Source organism: Leucoraja erinacea, chromosome 38, assembly GCF_028641065.1.
Source record: "Leucoraja erinacea ecotype New England chromosome 38, Leri_hhj_1, whole genome shotgun sequence".
NCBI classification, from domain to species: domain Eukaryota; kingdom Metazoa; phylum Chordata; class Chondrichthyes; order Rajiformes; family Rajidae; genus Leucoraja; species Leucoraja erinaceus.
This window is the reverse complement of record NC_073414.1, coordinates 112,097-127,632: the sequence shown is the minus strand read 5'-3', so window position 1 is coordinate 127,632 and position 15,536 is coordinate 112,097. Positions and strand designations below refer to the sequence as shown.

The 15,536-nt window shown below is 46.2% G+C and overlaps 1 protein-coding gene across 1 annotated transcript in view; it reads right to left on the bottom strand.

Annotated features, from left to right (window-relative positions):
- The window catches only part of LOC129714069 (leucine-rich repeat and fibronectin type III domain-containing protein 1-like protein), a 101,996-nt gene extending 101,206 nt beyond the window's left edge, over positions 1-790 (bottom strand). Inside the window, exon 1 of the mRNA XM_055663527.1 lies at positions 312-790. The gene's annotated coding sequence lies outside the window, so the exon portion shown is untranslated. The remainder of the gene's footprint in view (positions 1-311) is intronic.
- Positions 791-15,536: the final 14,746 nt, after the last annotated feature.

Sequence of the window (15,536 nt, the reverse complement as noted above, 5' to 3'; positions counted from 1 at the left end):
AATAAATATTTCAATACTTAATAACTTAGTGCGAGAGAATTTCTGAAATATGATCTGCTTTTAAGATAAATGACAGAATTTACAGTAGATAGGGACCCAAATGGCCCAACACAAAGTGGCATTGTGAATGTCATTAACATTCTCCAATATTTCAATATTCCAATTTCAGGCTCGAGTTCTGCAGGAGGATATGTAATATATAATATCTGCCACACACGCACCCCGCAATCACAGATCTCCTTATCATTCCACATTACGAGCAAGGACAGATACCTAACGGAGGAAGGGAACAATTTGTCCATTGTTTTTACCTTGGCAAAGACACATTCATTCGCTTCAGTCAGAGGAGCTGTTAGCGGGTTCCCGGGAGATGGTCGCCTCTTCTCTGCTCTCCCCTTTCTCCTCCTCGTCGCAGTAGCTAAAGAGCTGAGGAGCTGCCAGACCCACAGTCTTGATCAAGGCAGGGAAGGGGGGAAAAAAATGAAATGAATAAGCAATCGAGCTGATTCAGGGCGAGCGGTTTCCTCCTGCGCGTTGATCCCGTGCATAAAATCCCAGCGTCAACAGGGAGGATGGGTCGGGTCTAGCTCAGTCCTGGCTGGCGATATATTCAGCAAGGCGGACAGTGGAGGTGGTTTCAGTACCGCGGACAGTTCCCTCCACGCTAACGATGGCTTCAGACCCACAGTCAGCTCCTGCCTCCCGTCTAGTGGCGAATGTTTCAGCACCGCGGTCAGTTCCCGAGTTGCACAGGCTCCGGCTCCAGGTCCAGGTCCGGCTCCAGCTCCGGCTCCAGGTCCAGCTCCGGCCGGGCGACCCCTTGTCCTTGGCCGGTGGCCGGCGCTAGAATGAACGGACTCCCCGCGCCGCCCGCCCGCTCTCCAGGGCAAGACTCGGGCTCAGGAAGGTTGCAGTGACCGGGAGAGGAACCAGGGGCATCGTCGCCGCCTTGTGCGTGTGCGGAGCAGCCGAGTCTCAGCGCAGCCCCGTGTAAGCCGAGCCCGGCTCACTCACTGCCCCCTCGCTCCCGCTGTCCTTGCAGAGGCTGGGGGCGATACAGATGTACCAGCCCACAGCTGCAGCAACACCTGCAACAGCAGCCTCCCTTCCTCGCCGATCCCGGCTACATCACAGTCTCCCCATTCTCCACACAAGTGGAAATGCAAATGCAGTCTTGTGTCGGCGGCTCTACCTGACGCCCCCTCTCTCGCCCTCTCCCTCTCCCTCTCGCTCACACATCCGCACGCAAAATTAAACCCAACCAAAACAGATTAAGACAGACAGAATAAGGAATAAAAATATCGGGCTTGCCTGGTTTGAACGGCTGAGGGAAGGGGTTGAATTTGCGGCATCGAATCATACGGGCAGCTCGCCGTGGGAGTGACGGCGCCACATGCATATACATGAGACGCACATACATGTGGGAACGGCGAGGAGCGGGGCCGACGCCGGGCCGGAGCAAACACTCCTAAAGAAGGGTCTCGATCCGAAAAGTCACCTATCCATGTTCTCCACAGATGCTGCCTGACCCACTGAGTTACTCCAGCACTCTGTGAAACGTCACCTATCCATGTTCTCCACAGATGCTGCCTGACCCGCTGAGTTATGGTGCAGCAGCATCTATGGAGCTAAGGAAATAGGCAACGTTTCGGGCCGAAATCCTTCTGGAAATAGGTAACGTTTCGGGCCGAAACCCGGAAGGGTTTCGGCCCGAAACGTTGCCTATTTCCTTAGCTCCATAGATGCTGCTGCACCCGCTGAGTTACTCCAGCACTCTGTGAAACGTCACCTATCCATGTTCTCCACAGATGCTGCCTGACCCGCTGAGTTACTCCAGCACTCTGTGAAACGTCACCTATCCATGTTCTCCACAGATGCTGCCTGACCCGCTGAGTTACTCCAGCACTCTGTGAAACGTCACCTATCCATGTTCTCCACAGATGCTGCCTGACCCGCTGAGTTTCTCCAGCACTCTGTGAAATGTCACCCATTCCTTCTCTCCACAGATGCTACCTGAGTTAATCCAGCTTTTTGTGTCTATCTTTGGTGTAAACCGGCATTTGCAGTTCCTCCTTACCGATACTCGACAGTACTCCACCAAGATTTCGGTTCTTGGTGTAATTGGCGATGGACACAGGAGCAGCCAGCTTATGTTTGGCCCTAAGCCATGGTGGAATTTTTTTCACACAGAGAGTGGTGAATCTCTGGAACTCTCTGCCACAGAGGGTAGTTGAGGCCACCAGTTCATTGGCTATATTTAAGAGGGAGTTAGATGTGGCCCTTGTGGCTAAGGGGATCAGGGGGTATGGAGAGAAGGCAGGTACAGGATACTGAGTTGGATGATCAGCCATGATCATATTGAATGGCGGTGCAGGCTCGAAGGGCCGAATGGCCTCTACTCCTGCACCTAATTTCTATGTCTATGTCTCTATGAAATACACTGTTTCTGGGCCAGGTGGGTAAGAGATCACATCTGCAATCTCATACTGATGAAACACTTTGTCAGCTGCCTGGAGCCATTGGCTGGGGAGGACCACTCGAATGTTTCAACCCTTTTGACGCAAGTTGTGAACAGTTGCAAATGGAGGATCTTCAGTTGTCAGCACACCGGTAGATGGATAGTATTATTGCAGTGGAAAGGCAGGCTGTGATTTAATTCTGCCTGTAGGTACCAGCAGTGCTGTTGCTGGACTGTACCAGCAGACCAGCAAAGACCTCATGAGGTTGATAGGGTCAACTGCTATGCCAGCCAACATTCCTCTGGCAACTGATATCACCAAAAATAACAGATTAATTAATCCCTTTTTAAATTGATGAGTTATTTTGGTGTGTATAGAAACAGTTTTGCTTGTCTCTCTAACAGCATTCACAGTAATTCACCGACTGTTGAAGAGATGCATGTGTGGAAGCTGGAACAGTTGGCAAGGCTTGGCACAACACTCAGCTCTGGAGTGCAACCTCAACACAAAAGCTTTTGGTGCAGAAACTTGGGTATATAATCTTGTACCAATGTACCATTACAGGGGCTTTTAGATGGACATGCACGGAATGGAGGAGTATGGATCACATGAAGGCAGAGGATGTTGTGTTTGGCACAGGCATAGAAACATAGAAACATAGACAATAGGTGCAGGTGTAGAGGCCATTCGGCCCTTCGAGCCTGCACCACCATTCAATGTGATCATGGCTGATCATCCCCAATCAGTACCCCATTCCTGCCTTGTCCACGTATCATAGAAACATAGAAACATAGACAATAGGTGCAGGAGTAGAAGCCATTCGGCCCTTCGAGCCTGCACCGCCATTCAATATGATCATGGCTGATCATCCAACTCAGTATCCTGTACCTGCCTTCTCTCCATACCCCCTGATCCCCTTAGCCACAAGGGCCACATCTAACTCCCTCTTAAATATAGCCAATGAACTATGTGGCCTTAACTACCTTCTGTGGCAGAGAATTCCACAGATTCACCACTCTCTGTGTGTGTGAAAAAAAAATGTTTTTCTCATCTCGGTCCTAAAAGATTTCCCCCTTATCCTTAAACTGTGGCCCCTTGTTCTGGACTTCCCCAACATCGGGAACAATCTTCCTGCATCTAGCCTGTCCAACCCCTTATGAATTTTGTAAGTTTGTAAGACATTGGGCCGTAGTGCCTGCTCCTGTTCAATGTTCTATGTCCTCTATTCTGAGGCTCCACCAGTTCATGAGCCATTGGAGCAGAATTAGGCCATTCGGCCCATCGTTCTGCTATTTAATCATGACTGGAATTCTCTGCCACAGAAGGTAGTTGAGGACACAGTTCATTGGCTATATTTAAGAGGGAGTTAGATGTGGCCCTTGTGGCTAAAGAGGGTATGGAGAGAAGGCAGGGACATGATACTGAGTTGGATGATCAGCCATGATCATATTGAATGGCGGTGCAGGCTCGAAGGGCCGAATGGCCTCTACTCCTGCACCTATTGTCTATGTTTCTATGTTTCTATGACTGATCTATCATTCCCACTCAACCCCATTCAAGAGTCACTGGTGTTTTAATGTCATGTGCCCCAGATAGAACAATGAAATTCTTACTTGCTTTCTATGTTTCTATGACTGATCTATCAATCCCACTCAACCCCATTCAAGAGTCACTGGTGTTTTAATGTCATGTGCCCCAGATAGAACAATGAAATTCTTACTTGCTGCTGCACAACAGAATATGTAAACATAGTACCCTGTTCATCTCCCTTCTCCCCATAATCTTTGATACCCCTACATCAAGAGCCTGCCAATCTCAGTCTCAGTTAAACAGAGGCCCTGGCATCTTGGGCGGGTCTAAAGATTCTCACGGGATTTTTCTGTGTGATAATATTGGTAGAGATAGGATGATATTTGTGCAAACATTACCTGCTGAACGAGATTGCTAAACCAAACTAATTAGTGTCGTGGAAATTATTAGCTGCCTTCTCCCCTTGATGTAATCACATGTCTAAAACGACAACGAAATGCATTTCGTTGTCTCTGTACTGTACACTGATAATGACAATTAAATTGAATCTGAATCTGAATCTGAATCTAAAACCTGTTCATTGGGTGGATTGTGAGTTTATGAAAGTTTCCCAAATTTGAGCCGTTTTAACCATTCACAAACTGGAGAGTTGATGATGAATGGTTGAAACAAGTTTTTCCCCCCCTCTAAATGAGCACTTCTGCGTTAAAAAACAGCAGTGTAACAGTAACAGCAGGCTGTTTATGAGAAGAGAAAAGACGAACAGATTGTTTGTTTAAAAAATCACAGAAGGAGGCTCACAGCAAGCTAAGAATATCTCTCTCGTCGGAGAGTGTCTGACTGAGGCTACACTTCATTCCCCAATTGAACAAGGTTGGTTTTCATGTGAGGATTATTCTTGACATAAACCCACGCGTTGCGTGGACTTCAGTGGATGAAGATAGACACAAAATGCTGGAGTAAGTAAGTCAGCTGTTGTCCTACAGTCCGAGGAAGATGCGAATCCTCACTAGCTCTGGACCAAGGAGAGAGGAGAGCTGAGACGATCGCAATACAAATATATACCAAGAAACCCACCACCATAATATAAAGCACAGAAACACAGAAACATAGACAATAGGTGCAGGAGTAGAGGCCATTCGGCCCTTCGAGCCTGCACCATCCGCCATTCAATATGATCATGGCTGATCATCCAACTCAGTATCCCGTCCCTGCCTTCTCTCCATACCCTCTGATCCCTTTAGCCACAAGGGCCACATCTAACTCCCTCTTAAATATAGCCAATGAACTGTGTGGCCTCAACTACCCTCTGTGGCAGAGAATTCCAGAGAAAAAAGTTCCAGAGAGTTCCAGAGAAAAAACAAATATTCTTACATACTGAATATGAAACAACTATATCACTATCCTTGTGAAGGATACATCCCCCCCCTCCCCTCCCCCCTCCCCCCCCCCCCCCTCCCCCCCCCCCCCCCCCCCCCCCCCCCCCCCCTTCACTGGGACAGGCCCTTCGGTCCATAATGTCTGTGTTGAAACACAATGCCAACACCAGCTCCATCAGCAACAGCACGTGATCCATATTCCACAGTTCCCTGATGATGATGGGGACCTGCTGGAGGTGTTGGCAAGCTAAGAATATCTCTCTCGTCAGAGAGTGTCTGACTGAGGCTACACTTCATTCCCCAATTGAACAAGGTTGGTTTTCATGTGAGGATTATTCTTGCCATAAACCCACGCGTTGCGTGGACTTCAGTGGATGAAGATAGACACAAAATGCAGGAGTAAGTAAGTCAGCTGTTGTCCTACAGTCCAAGGGACCTGCTGGAGGTGTTGGATTTCAAGGCTGGATGGAGCCTTGTTGCCGATGTTCACTACCCTGAATCTGTGTGAAGGTCATGCATCCCAATGTGACCCCACGCTCTTGCAGTGTGCGTCTGAGGTCTTTGCTTCACACAGAGGGTGGTGGGTGTGTGGAACCAGCTGCTGGAGGAGATAGTTGAGGCTGGGACTATCCCATCATTTAAGAAACAGCTGGACAGGTACATGGATAGGACAGGTTTGGAGGGATATGGACCAAGCGCAGGCAGGTGGGACTAGGGTAGCTGGGACATTGTTGGCTGGTGTGGGCAAGTTGGGCCTGTTTCCACACTGTACTAACCTATGAATATGACTATCTCTGTGCTGGCCACAGAAGCAGAGCTACAGTCACATATTCCAATCGCTCCACTCTCTTAAATATCTACTCTAACAGCAACGTTTCTTAGTTTAAGTAGGATCTTCTTGAAGTGCCCTGGGACTATCCTTGATGGGACTTTGCTGGCTTTACCTTGCACTAAACGTTATTCCCTTATCATTAGGTCATAAGGGAATAGGAGGCCTTAAGGGGATAGGATGCTGGAGGCCAGTCAGAGTCAGATGGAACAGTTCTATCTGCAGGTAGACAAAAATGCTGGAGAAACTCAGCGGGTGCAGCAGTATCTATGGAGCGAAGGAAATAGGCAACGTTTCGGGCCGAAACCCTTTGGGTTTCGACCCGAAACGTTGCCTATTTCCTTTGGGTTTCATCCCGAAACGTTGCCTATTTCCTTCGCTCCATAGATGCTGCTGCACCCGCTGAGTTTCTCCAGCACTTTTGTCTACCTTTGAAATAAACTAAACTTGATAAAGGCTAACCTCAAGGCCCATGCAGGCAACTGAATCATCCAACCACAACCAGAGAGCAGTCCTGAACTACTATCTACCTCATTGGTGACCCTCAGACTATCCTTGATGGGACTTTGCTAACTTTACCTTGCACTAAACGTTATTCCCTTATCCTGTATCTGTACACTGTGGACGGCTCGATTGCGATCATGTATTGTCTTTCCGCTGACTGGTTTGCACGCAACAAAAGCTTTTCACTGTACCTCGGTACACGGGACAATAAACTAGACTGAGTCAGAAAGGAGGGATCAGTGAGAAGGATTCCATTGCTGAAAGCAATTTGTGGCCTCTTTATCTCTGCCTCATTGTGTATATGTTATGTCCAGCATTGGAACATGCAGCAATCCCCTGGTATCTGAATCACACACTGATTATTTCATGAATGCTTGTTTCATATCGGGGCCAGAGTGACACATGGCTCAGCGTCACACTTCAGGAAGGGAGCTCATTGTAGACTTCAGGAAGTCCAGAGGCGGCACGCACACCCCCATCCACATTAACGGGACGGAGGTGGAACGTGTTTCTAGCTTCAGGTTCCTGGGAGTCAACATCTCCGATGACCTCTCTTGGACCCACAATACCTCTACTCTGATCAAGAAGGCTCATCAGCGTCTCTTCTTCCTGAGGAGACTGAAAAAAGTCCATCTGTCTCCTCAGATCCTGGTGAACTTCTACCGCTGCACCATCGAGAGCATCCTTACCAACTGCATCACAGTATGGTATGGCAACTGCTCTGTCTCCGACCGGAAGGCACTGCAGGGTGGTGAAAATTGCCCAACGCATCACCGGTTCCTCGCTCCCCTCCATTGAGTCTGTCCAAAGCAAGCGCTGTCTGCGGAGGGCGCTCAGCATCGCCAAGGACTGCTCTCACCCCAACCATGGACTGTTTACCCTCCTACCATCCGGGAGGCGCTACAGGTCTCTCCGTTGCCGAACCAGCAGGTCGAGGAACAGCTTCTTTCCGGCGGCTGTCACTCTACTCAACAACGTACCTCGGTGACTGCCAATCACCCCCCCCCCCCCGGACACTTATTATTATTTATTCAAATCGTTTGCTACGTCGCTCTTCCAGGGAGATGCTAAATGCATTTCGTTGTCTCTGTACTGTACACTGGCAATGACAATTAAAATTGAATCTGAATCTGAATCTGAATCTGCTGTGATTTTTCAGCGTTCCACCATTGCTGCTTTTGGTGGCCGGCCTCCCCTTTGTTTCCCTGTTGCAGCTGGTGTCGTGCTTCCGAACTGCTGCTCGCTGCTTTTTGCGATTGCCTTTGCGTTTTGCCTAGACTCTCAGCGTCCGTCACTAACCTGAGCTCTCCTCTGTGTCTGCCAAAGGCAAGCCTGGAGACACCACACGGCAACCTCTGCCGTGCATCTGAAGACACCTGTCCTCTCCCATCACCTGTGGTGACAACTGCTGCAGCCAGCTTGTGGATGCAGCTGACTGCAGGGACAATCCCAGCATCCAGTTCAAGGCCACTGCATCGTTCGATGGATCATTTTAATTCCAACCCTGTAATATTTTCAGATGTTGCTTATTCAACAAAAGCAGTAGAATTTCCTTTCAAGTGAAGCCCTTTTGAGCTGTTCCTCAGAGAGATGATGAGTACAAACATGAGATTTTTTATCATATTTCTTTACAGTTGTAAAGCTAGTTCCGTGGATGTTTATTGCAAAGGGTTCCTGTAGGAATCTACAGTTAATCTAGCAGCCTTTAATGAAACCTCTCCTGTTTGAGCCCACTTACTTTTAATCTTTGAGAAGTTGTTTCTCAGTGTTTTTGCTGCTGGTTCACTGATAGCCAGCGGAACCTCACGAGACATCACCCAGTAATGCTGATGAAATCAGACACATTCCTGCTCTAATTTGTGCTTGGTACCATGAGGATCCACTGACATACACACAGTATTTTGGCAGTAATCATCTTAGGAGATAAAAATTCATGACCTCTGGGTAAAATATTGCAAAAGCAGAAACTCGGCCAGCATCTGTGGGAAGAGAGATCGGTTAGGACAAGTGTGGCACGGGTGGTGCAGCGGTAGAGTTGCTGCCTCACAGCGCCAGAGACCCGGGTTCAATCCTAACTACAGGTGCTGTCTGTACGGAGTTTGTACGTTACCCCCGTGACCTGCGTGGGTTTTCTCCGGGTGCCCCAGTTTCCTCCCACACTCGAAAGACGTGCAGGATTGCAGGTTAATTGACTTAGTATATTATAGAAACATAGAAACATAGAAATAGGTGCAGGAGTAGAGGCCATTCGGCCCTTCGAGCCTGCACCGCCATTCAATATGATCATGGCTGATCATCCAACTCAGTATCCCGTACCTGCCTTCTCTCCATACCCACTGATCCCCTTAGCCACAAGGGCCACATCTAACTCCCTCTTAAATATAGCCAATGAACTGGCCTCGGGAACAATCTTCCTGCATCTAGCCTGTCCAACCCCTTAAGAATTTTGTAAGTTTCTATAAGATCCCCTCTCAATCTCCTAAATTCTAGAGAGTATAAACCAAGTCTATCCAGTCTTTCTTCATAAGACAGTCCTGACATCCCAGGAATCAGTCTGGTGAACCGTCTCTGAACTCCCTCTATGGCAATAATGTCCTTCCTCAGATTTGGAGACCAAAACTGTACGCAATACTCCAGGTGTGGTCTCACCAAGACCCTGTACAACTGCAGTAGAACCTCCCTGCTCCTATACTCAAATCCTTTTGCAATGAAAGCTAACATACCATTCGCTTTCTTCACTGCCTGCTGCACCTGCATGCCTACCTTCAATGACTGGTGTACCATGACACCCAGGTCTCGCTGCATCTCCCCCTTTCCCAATCGGCAACCATTTAGATAATAGTCTGCTTTCCTGTTTTTGCCACCAAAATGGATAACCTCACATTATTATTATTATTATTATTAAAGCTTTATTTCAGACACAGGTCCATATACACATCAAACAGTACAAAGAATTACAAAGATACATTAAGAAATTGCATATTAGCCTAAAATATATATAAGCTATTGCACCAATGCCATCTTAGCCTAGAAGTGAATCTATAGCAGCTTGGTCATAAGGTCATAACAGGAACAGAATTCAGCCCATCAAGCCTACACCGCCATAAAATCATGGCTGGTCTATCTCTGTCCTGGTGAGAGGACAGTTCTGTTGCCTGATAATGTCTGGGAAGAATCTGCCCCTGAATCTGGAGGTGTGCGTTCATTTTCACACTTTTTGCCTGATGGGAGAGGGGAGAAGAGGGAGTGGCCGGGGTGTGACTTGTCCTTGATTATGCTTCTCAGGCTAATTTCCTTCCATAGACACCACATTCTTTTACCTTCACATTGGCGGCAATCACTCAGTTCTCCAGTAGTCCTGGCAACTTTACTTTCTGTAAAGAGAGAACAGAGTTTCTTTCATAGAAACATAGACATAGAAATTAGGTGCAGGAGTAGAGGCCATTCGGCCCTTCGAGCCTGCACCATTCGCCATTCAATATGATCATGGCTGATCATCCAACTCAGTATCCTGTACCTGCCTTCTCTCCATACCCCCTGATCCCCTTAGCCACAAGGGCCACATCTAACTCCCTCTTAAATATAGCCAATGAACTGTGTGGCCTCAACTACCCTCTGTGGCAGAGAGTTCCAGAGATTCACCACTCTCTGTGTGAAAAAAGTTCTTCTCATCTCGGTTTTAAAGGATTTCCCCCTTATCCTTAAACTGTGTGACCCCTTGTCCTGGACTTCCCCAACATCGGGAACAATCTTCCTGCATCTAGCCTGTCCAACCCCTTAAGAATTTTGTAAGTTTCTATAAGATCCCCTCTCAATCTCCTAAATTCTAAATTCATTTCTTCCCCACTGCCCTTTCCCCAGTATAACCTTTGCTGTCTATGTGAGACCCTCAGACCCAAACGTGATTATTTCAAGTGTCCGACCACCTTCCTCCCACACGCTGCCCTTCAATTCTTCACCGATTCCTCAGTGGTTAAATTCTAACACACCCTCAACCATCAGCCCTTGTGGGTTTTCATGAAACATTTTTTAATTCATTTCCTTATGTTTAATACCACTGGTAACCTCCCTGATTGGACCAGAATGATGTAGATTTAAGGTGAAGGGGAAAATAGGGTGTATGGAATGAGCTGCCAGACGAGGCAGGGACTATCTTGACATTGAAGAAACAGTTACATTACACAGGTACACGGATAGGACAGGTGTGGAGGGATATGGGCCAAGCGCAGGCAGGTGGGACTAGTGTAGATGGGGCATGTTGGCCAGTATGGGCAAGTTGGGCTGAAGGGCCTGTTTCCACACTGTTTCACTCTATGACTTCTATGACTTTTCCTTTATCTTTGCGAAGGAATGGATTTGTCAGAAATCAGGGCTTTTCTAAATCTTGCTCGTTAACTCTCCACACTCTTATCCTCTAGCGAAATCCCAATCGATCACAGTTAATCTGCCCTTTTCCCATTATTGATTTGTTTATCGACGTTGAATATCCTAGCTCCTCATCTCAAGATTATTGATCCGGGCTTTAGGGTTATTAGTGTTCACGACCTCTGGGTAAATACAACACTAACATTAATGGTGAAAGGACTCAGCAGCATCTGTGGGAAGAGGCAGGTTCTCTGGATGCTTTCATAGAAACAGAGACATAGAAACATAGGAAATAGGTGCAGGAGTAGAGGCCATTCGGCCCTTCGAGCCTGCACCGCCATTCGGATGATCAGCCATGATCATATTGAATGGCGGTGCAGGCTCGAAGGGCCAATGGCCTACTCCTGCACCTAATTTCTATGTTTCTATGTTTCTATGATCATGGCTGATCATCCAACTCAGTATCCTGTACCTGCCTTCTCTCCATACCCCCTGATCCCTTTAGCCATAAGGGGCCACATCTAACTCCCTCTTAAATATAGCCAATGAACTGTGTGGCCTCAACTACCTTCTGTGGCAGAGAATTCCACAGATAAAGCTAGAGAGAGCTAGATAGGGCTCTTAAAAATAGCAGAGTCAGGGGATATGGGGAGAAGGCAGGAACATGGTACTGATTGTGGATGATCAGCCATGATCACATTGAATTGAAACAACTACACATTGTTCTGGACTTCCCTAACATCGGGAACAAATAAAAAATCCAGGACAAGGGGTCACAGCTTAAGGATAAGGGGGAAATCCTTTAAAACCGAGATGAGAAAACTTTTTTCACACAGAGAGTGGTGAATCTCTGGAACTCTCTGCCACAGAGGGTAGTTGAGGCCAGTTCATTGGCTATATTTAAGAGGGAGTTAGATGTGGCCCTTGTGGCTAAGGGGATCAGGGGGTATGGAGAGAAGGCAGGTACGGGATACTGAGTTGGATGATCAGCCAAAAACTCAGCGGGTGCAGCAGCATCTATGGAGCGTAGGAAATAGGCAACGTTTCGGCCCGAAACCCTTTGGGTTTCGACCCGAAACGTTGCCTATTTCCTTTGGGAAAGAGTTGGATGATCAGCCATGATCATATTGAATGGCGGTGCAGGCTCGAAGGGCCGAATGGCCTACTCCTGCACCTATTGTCTATTGTCTAAGAGAGTCCAGTTAGCACAAGTGTGTCACAGTGGTGGTGACTAGTGTCACTGTTGTAGCCGGGACACAGTGGGCTCACATTCTCGACTTTGAGTTGCAATGGTTCTCTGTGAAATCTCACTGTGAGCTACAGAGAAACTCCATACTTCCAGCAGGCTCCTATCCAAACAATCTCTTTCAAGAATTCATTTATAATTGATTGTAAATCACAATTAATGATTCATTCACTTTGATATTGCAGCATTAAAATGACCTGGGTAAGTTTGCTTCATTTTTATTTCTTGGCTGAAACAAATTAGTTATGTTATAAATGGAGTGAATGACAATAATTCTAATCCTGCCTTCAATTCAATGTTATTTCATGTGCGTAATTCACTTTTACCTTACTTCCCTTCACTGGAACTCAGTTAAACTATTGCAGGGACGGTAGATTAAACTCTTTTTATCGTGAAGTAGGGCATTGAGGCATGCAGATGACATATCTCTGCGTACCTTGCTCTGCAGCAGCTGAGATGGAATGTTTAGAAGGCACATTGGGAGCAAGAGGGTAACCAGGGAAAGAATTGACCTGAGGTGACCTGACCAACATGAGTAGGAGCTGGTGGATATTGGTAATGAATATTTCCCACCTGTATTGCAGAGGGACAATCTATTTTCTATATATTACTAAAAGTCTGTTCTTGACCGGTTTTGACCATCTGTGCTGCGATTTCCGGGAGAACGCCACCACCTACGGCCGTCATGTTTGGCCACCGTGCTCAGAGCCCCCCTCCGCCACATGTGTGCCGAGGATTTTTCCCGTCGATGAAAAATGACAGAGATATTAATGTTTCTACAAAATTCCCCATTCTCTCTGCTGCCCCCCGCTGGCGGCAGGGGGAGGGACTATAAAACCATGAAGTGGTGTGCCTCACAGTCTCTTCAAGATGGAGGAAGGCAGAGGGTCACGTTTCTCTGAGCTGTGAATAACACTGAACACATGTCTACTCAAATGTAAGTGCCCTTAGTGGTTCTAAAATGCTTGCAGAATGTGTCTATTGGTTCTAATGCTTGCACAATAAGTGTCTATTGGTTCTAAAGCTTGCAAAAAATGTGTCTATTGGTTCTAAAGCTTGCAAAAAATGTGTATTGGTTCTAAAGCTTGCAAAAAATGTGTCTATTGGTTTTAAAGCTTGCAAAAAAATGTCTATTGGTTCTAAAGCTTGCAAAAAAATGTCTATTGGTTCTAAAGCTTGCAAAAAATGTCTATTGGTTCTAAAGCTTGCAAAAAATGTCTCTATTGGTTCTAAAGCTTGCAAAAAATGTGTCTATTGGTTCTAAAGCTTGCAAAAAATGTGTATTGGTTCTAAAGCTTGCAAAAAATGTGTCTATTGGTTCTAAAGCTTGCAAAAAAATGTGTATTGGTTCTAAAGCTTGCAAAAAATGTCTATTGGTTCTAAAGCTTGCAAAAAGTGTCTCTATTGGTTCTAAAGCTTGCAAAAAAAGGTGTCTATTGGTTCTAAAGCTTGCAAAAAATGTATATTGGTTCTAAAGCTTGCAAAAAATGTCTATTGGTTCTAAAGTTTGCAAAAAGTGTCTCTATTGGTTCTAAAGCTTGCAAAAAAATGTCTATTGGTTCTAAAGCTTGCAAAAAATGTCTATTGGTTCTACAGCTTGCAAAAAAATCTATTGATTCTAAATCTTGCAAAAAAAATCTATTGGTTCTAAAATGGTTCATACTAGCGCTCCAGAACCCCCCCCCCCACACTGGTCAGCAATATTGGAAGTGGTGCAGAGGTGGAATATTGCATTGGGGGACCAGCCCTCCCGTGTGAAGCTGGGACCCAACGGGTCCCACTTAGTCTAGTATATTACTAAAATTCTGATCTTGACCACTTCCTGGTGTTCTGTATATTGATTTTAGAAAAAACGCTGCCACTTACGGCTGTGATTTTTGGCCATCTTACTCAGAGTCCCCTTCCACTGCGCAGGACAAGAGGATTTCTCCCATCGATGAAAAATAAAAGCGTTTTTAGTGTTTAAAAAATGTTGAGATTCTCTCTCCTGAAGGCCACGCCCCTTCCGGAGGGACTATAAAACCCGGAAGTGTTGAGTGCCTCAGTCAGTCTCTGCAAGATGGGGGAAGCGAGAGGGTCATGTCTCTCGGTCTGAGCTGTGAATAACACTGAACACATGTCTACTAAACTGTGAGTGGTTTTACTGACCAGTGAGTGCCCTTGGTTTTAAAATGTAGTTTGGAAATGCTAAAGCTGTGTTGCCTTTGGTTTGGAAATGCTAAAGCTGCCTTGCCTAATTAAAGTTGCTCTTGCCTAATTAAAGTTGCCTTGCCTGTTATATAATTAAAAGTCTAATCTTAACCACTTCCTGTTTGTGCTTTATATTGATTTTAGAAAATACGCTACCACGTACGGCTGTGATTTTTGGCCATCTTACTCAGAGTCCCCTTCCGCTCATCAGGAGCCAAGGATTTTTCCCATCGATTAAAAATAAAAGAGTTATTAGTGTTTAGAAAATGTCGAGATTCTCACACCTGTCAATCAAGCCATGATGGGAGGGGGAGGGACTATAAAACCCAGATGTGTGGGCGTGGCTCAGTCTCTGCAAGATGGAGAAGGGAGAGGTCACGACTCGCTGTATTAATTGGCCTTGCACCTGTTTAAAATGGTATGAAACTGCGCTTGAATTTGGTGGCCTTGCACCCTGCTTGAAATGGAATTTCAAGAAATAGCCGTGAATCAACTGCCAGCCCACCAGCCGTGAGTGAGTGAGCTGCCAGTCCAAGACTCCATTCGGCCCACAATGTCCATACTAGTGCTCCAGAAAGCCCCACCCCCCACTGGCCACCAATATTGGAATTGGTAGAAAGGTGGAACGTTACGTTGGAGGAACAGCCCTCCCGTGTGATGCTGGGACCCAACGGGTCCCACTTAGTCTAGTGTTCATATAAAGTTCAAAGGATACTGCTCATCTCTAACCAATGCAAGATTAACCAGTGCCTGTTTAAATACATTATTAAAATGGGAGATTCATTCAGTGATAAAATATTTCAATTATTAAAACTCTATTAGCTTGTGTATTCATTTATTTTAATTAAATATTTTACATTTGATAAATTGAAGTTCTTCATGTTTATTTTAAAGTAATCAGTGTTTTTCTAGCTTTTAATAGCTTTGATCTATGAGCATTTAATAGTCGCTTTTGATGTGTAAGTTGACAAGGATTCAGTGTCTGTCAGAGCGCCCCGTGTAAATGTGGAGACGTTGGGAATAGCGCGACATGG